This window comes from Ruditapes philippinarum, unplaced genomic scaffold (genome assembly GCF_026571515.1).
Source record: "Ruditapes philippinarum isolate M1 unplaced genomic scaffold, ASM2657151v2 ctg4834_1_1_1_1, whole genome shotgun sequence".
Taxonomy (NCBI): Eukaryota; Metazoa; Mollusca; class Bivalvia; order Venerida; family Veneridae; genus Ruditapes; species Ruditapes philippinarum.
The window spans coordinates 91,794-98,079 of record NW_026858530.1 but is presented as its reverse complement, the minus strand read 5'-3'; positions in this window follow the sequence as shown (position 1 = coordinate 98,079).

Here is a 6,286-nt window from a genome sequence, read left to right as displayed (position 1 = left end):
TTGTGTTAAGAATGTAAATAAGAAAACTTAACAACTTTGAGGTCCACATCATCTATCCATGTAAATTTGACGCAATACATGTTAATCGACATAATCAATTTTAGTAAATATGACTCTCTTTTGAATGCATCCATTTAACATTGTTTGATAATGAATGAGAGTCCATTTTGTCCGATTGAAATATAGTTATCAGTTAATGTCTTATTAATGTATTTGTTCTTGACATTTAATCGTTTTATCAGTCGGTTCCTTTTCTTCAAAAGTGTCTTTTTACAGACATGAGATGGTGGTTTGCTAAGACAAACAATTTAACAACGGCGTCGCCTCGAACAATTTGTTGTTTATCCTAGCAAACTGTCTTACGTTTGTAAGAAGACAGACATTTGTACAACTCGTTCTTATCTATCATTATTCGTATAATAACAGTAAAATCACAGTAAATATTAAATTATACTTAAAATATCAATTAGAAAAATCATATTCTGATGACTTAACAGACATGTTTTTTTTATTCTGTAAAAACGTATGACTTGCAAATTTATGAATTCCCGTTGAATTAAGAGGAAAATATATTTCACTGGCTCTTGTACAAGTTGTTTACATCATGACTAATTAAATTGAACCATTTGTATAATTAAAATATACAGTATGGAAACTAATATGTACCTTCAACATCTTCTTATGAGCACAAGTACCTTCAAACTATTAGAGTGACCTGGAACATGTGTCTTACACACAACATGTCATCTTGATGTGGTAGACATTTGTGCCAATTTTTTAAACTCTTTAATGCATGACACACTTATTGCCCGGATTCGAATGTGTGTACCTATAATCTCTAATTGTGATAGCGCGAACCTTCAAAATATAAGTGTGACCTTGACCTTTGAAGAAGGGACCTGGTTCTTGGACGCGTCACAACGTTGTAATGAGATAGACATTTGTGCCCAAGTTATGTCAAAATCCCTCAAAACATGACAAAGTAACAGCACGAACCGACATAAGCCTTAGTAGTAGTAACACATCGTCTTGATGTGATAGACATTTGTGCCAAGTTATTTTAAAATCCCTCCATGCATGACAAAGTTACAGTCGGACTTGAATGTTTATCTGCAAACTCGTCTCGAGAAAATGAGTACCTTCAAATTATTAGACTATAATAATAACGTCTACCATTTAATGCTTCTTAATAAAAAAGACAAATTTGCAAGACGCCAAAGTCAAATTTCCCATAATGTTAAAATAAATTATGTAATATGCACCGAAATTAATGAAGAATAAAAGAAATGTTCAATAAAAGCAACATAATGAACAATTATTCTATTACAGATGAAATATACATATACTGATTAAAGGCATCCTCAAAACTCCAAACTTCTCTTTCGCTTGAAGTAATCAGATCAAACAATTTCATGAGCTCTCGAAGGCAGCATTGTCTACAATAAAGCAAACACTGTCTTTTAAAATTTTTTCCATCATTGTATAAGTCTGTATCTCTTATATCTTTGAACAAATTTATAAAGAAGTCTACGCATTGACGTCGAAGCATACTCAACAATGATTCGATCCGTTGATTAGACGATAAAACTTCAGTCCGCTGCATGGCCGTCCGTATATTCTAATCTCCTAAGTTGGTGTTGGTGCCCAAGCAGTATTTTGTAATAACCTGTAGGTCATTATTACTGGTTCCAACTTCAAGCCACGACTGTATCCGACTCCATGAATTGCAAACCCAAAAGGTATTAGTTTATCTTATCCATCGATATGCCAAACGAAGTTTGGACCCGGGCACGAGTACTTCCTCCGAAGAAGCCGCTTGCTTTTTCTTCTTTCCATGCCATTTTGATCTGCTATCCGCATTAATCTTATCACTGTTGACCGATGTGCATTCAGGCAATATTTAAGTTTTTGTCTTTTCCACATTTCTTTATAACCAAAACATTTACCACTCCCAGATAGTTCTCTAAGGACTGCACGAACAATATCTTCATTATTCGGTTCTACTGTTCGCCTATATCAATTTAGTCTCTTTATGATTTTTAATTGACGATAACTTTCTTTCATTCAATGAATCAACAGAAGACTAAATCCAATTCTGACAAACAGATGCACATAGATTAAACACTGATATATATTTTAAACAGTATTTTAAAATGTAAAGATTTGGTTTAGACCCGGGTCTAATTCAGGATAAAGCCTGATTTATGTGTTCTAGATCACCATATATGTTCTTTTTTAACAAACTTATATGATTTATTTTTCCTACAAATTCTTTACAGAATTTAAAATGAAAATAATGATATATTTAAAACTTATATAAGTTAAAGAGCACCAACCATTTTTTCACGCAATTTCATTACCCATTCAATATGGCGACAAATGACGTCACGGCCACGTGGCATATACGTTGAAGTTGAAATCGTTAATTCGTCAAGTTGAAATAATGAATTGGTAAAGTTGAAATCGCAAATTCATGAATTTAAAATCTTGAATTCACGAAGTTGAAATCGTGAATTCATGAAGATGAAATCATGAATTCGTGAAGCTGAAACCGTGAATTCACGAAGTTGAATTCGTGAAGTTGAAATTTTGAATTCATGAAGTTAAAATCGTGAATTCGTGAAGTTGAAATCGTATATTCATGAAGTTGAAATCGTGAATTCACGAAGTTGAAATCGTGAATTCATGAAGTTGAAATCGTGAATTCATGAAGATGAAATCATGATTTCTTGAAGCTGAAACCGTGAATTCACGAAGTTGAATTCGTGAAGTTGAAATTTTGAATTCATAAAGTTGAAATCGTGAATTCGTGAAGTTGAAATCGTGCATTCATGAAGTTGAAATCGTGAATTCACGAAGTTGAAATCGTAAATTCATGAAGTTGAAATCGTGAATTCACGAAGTTGAATTCATGAAGTTAAAATCGTGAATTCATGAAGTTGAAATCGTGAATTCATGAAGTGGAAATCGTGAATTCCTGAAGTTGAAATCGTGAATTTACGAAGGTGAATTCATGAAGTTGAAATCGTGAATTTGTGAAGTTGAAATCGCGACTTTCACGAAGCTGAAATCGTGAATTCGTGAATTCCGTATGTTGAGAACATGAATTGACGAAGTTAAAAATGTAAATTCTTGAAGATGAAGTCAGGAATTCATGAAGTTGATATGGCTCTACCGGTCTTTCGTAGATTATTCTGTTCTGCCACTGGTCTCATAATGCTGATCATTTCTGCCAATTTATCTTAAAAACACTGCAGTAGTTAAAATGTTATGGACAGACACGAAATGAAGACTTTCTTACATTTGACCTGTAAGTATGACCTTGACCTTGGGTGTAGCAATTCAATTAATGCGCTCTTCAATTCGTCCTGTGATGGTGATCACTTGTGCCAAGGTATTCAAAACAATTCAGATGTTTAAAAGTTATAGAAGGAACACGAAATGTAGACTATAAATATATATTTGATCTTTAAATGTGATTTTGACCTTGGGGACGCCATCCAATTATTGCGCACAGCACATTTTCTTATAATGGTGATCAATTGTGCAAAGTTATTTTCAAAAAAAAAAAATCAATGGTTAAAAAGTTCTGGAGCGGAGTTTTTAACATTTGACCTAAACGTGTGACATTGACCTTTGGGGTAGCAACCAATTTATTGAGCTCTGCACATCGTCTCATTATGGTGCTCACTTGTGCCAAGTTAGTTCAAAAACTTTCAGCAGTTTAAAAATTATGGAGCGGACACGAAATGTAGACTATTGATTATAAAATGAAGACTTTTTAACATTTGACCTTTAAGTGTGACATTGACAATGGGGGTACAACCAAATTATTGCGCTCTGCACATCGTAGTCTCATTATGGTGATCACTTGTGCCAAATTATTTCAAAACATTTTTTAGCGGTTTAAATTTTTAGAGCGGACACGAGTGTTTCGGACTGACAGACGGACGAACGTACCAATATTTGATATTCAAGAGGCAAATTAGCTCATTTACACCCGGATATAAGTCCATAAGCTCATAAAAACAAAACAAAAATGATCACAATGTGAATTTTATGAGTTTTTGTTCTTTATTCAACTACGGAATGAAGCTCATAAATCTAATATGTTAGCTTGAACAGACGGACAGACGGATGGACTGACAGACGGAGGCCATGCCTATAACCCAATTTTCCGCTACGCGGAAGGGGGTCAAAAACAAAAGTTGACAATTTTATTTAAAAATGTATGTCTAATAAACATGCGTTGGTTACTATATTTAACATCAAATAATCAAATAAAATACGTACTATGAAATTAAATATAAGGTATATGATTTAACAATTATAGGATAACATACAGGTTTGTTCATTTAAAGGGTATAAAGATATAATCTCTACATTATTTATCAACTTATAATAATATTTACTAAAATTTTTCTTCATACAAACATTTTGGAAGTATTCTCCTTTTTCCAAATATAAACTTATATTCTTGCAGCAGATATATAGCTTTACACACTTTAACAAAATTAATGTCATGATTTTTTTATGTATGTATATAGTTTGTTAAAGTGATTCCACATTGTCAGCCTTGTTTCTTTTCGCTAAGTGGGTCCAAAGTGAAAGTAGGCCAAAATTCATATGACAGCATTGCTCACTTGTAAAATGATGAAATATTTGCAATTGCACTAACAGGTTTATGTTTTAAGGACTATTATAAACAAAAATAAAAACAATAACAAGCAGAATATTTACCTTGAATATGCTAAATTCCTGAAGACCACGTACAGTCTGTTGCATAGTTTAATGCACATTTCATGAATGGCAAAATCCAGTTTAAGGTCTATTTTAGTGCAGACAAAAGCTATTTTTTGCAGGAAATGCAAACCAAACTTAAATGAATGTAAGGAAGTAGTTTATCTGACTTTGATAAAAAACATGGCCTCCAAGCTGTGTAAAAAAGTAGTACCAGAGATATAAACATCTTTTCTCTTCTTCTTGTTAACATGATAGCCAGACACACTTCACTGTCACACAAAAGAATGGTTAATTTATAATTTGAATCCTGTTTTCCTTTTAATTGCAGTTCATAAGTCTATAAATGGTGATGGCCTTCTAGCCTTTTTTTACAAACAATAATGGAGGACATGTGCTTAGACTTGTGGACTTCAGAAATAATTATTAAGCACATTCAAGGTAAATATTCTTATTGTTATTGTTTTTATTTTTGTTCATAATACCACTTAAAACATAGACCTGGAAATGTAATTGCAAATGGTTTAACATTGGCACAATTTGAGTTTTGTTTTGTTGGTATATGAATTTTTGCCTACTTTCACTTTAGACCCACTTAGAGAAAACAAACATGGCTGACAAAGCTGAATCACCTTAATGTAAACTGAATTGGTACTAGGTAACACAAACCAAACTGATTTATTGTCATTCACGTATATTGTCATTCAAAGTGATAACTTAACGTTTCGTGTAATGGTACTCTTTTTATTTTGTCTCGGAAAAGAGGTACCTGTACATGTCACGTTGCTATTTTTGACATGCTTTTTATCGGATAGCATGTCTTGGTAAGGCACATAAGATTAAAAAGCTGTTAGAAATTATTATTATTATTATTATTATTATTATTATGCTGCAATGTACCCTTCACTAGTCCTTACAATAACTGTATAATATGTATGTATTTGTCTCATATTTATTTTCTATACATTTAGCTAATGTTTTTGAACTTTGGATAGAGAGTGGAAGGATAGAAACTTTGCATGTTTGGTTAATATATCAAAATGTTGATATATTAATCTATCTATAAATTATTTTATAATTATTGTATTATCATTATGTACATACTTTTCTCAATATTTGTTTATTAAACCGTTAAACATGGCGATGGACATTGTGAAATGTTTTTACCAATAAAAAAATGAATCTTAAAATCTTGACACCCAAAAACGACACTTAAATAACAAAACAATTTTTATATTCTGCCTTAGGCTTAAACAGGTATTTGTAAAATCAATAACTGATATTGCACAATAATATCTAGTTTGCTGACCCCTCATATTAGATAATCGGTATAACCCTCAATAGAAGTGTAAAACCAGTTTAACACAAATAAACATCGGCAAAAACCTTTCTCATCCAGATTTAATTATGTTTACTATAGATCATAAATACATCATCAAAATCATAAATACATTCAAATACCTAGAGAATTCAAATTGTGATCAACTGCTGAATAATAAAACTAAGTTAATTTATTTGGCAAGTAATAAACGTGAATCATAAATAA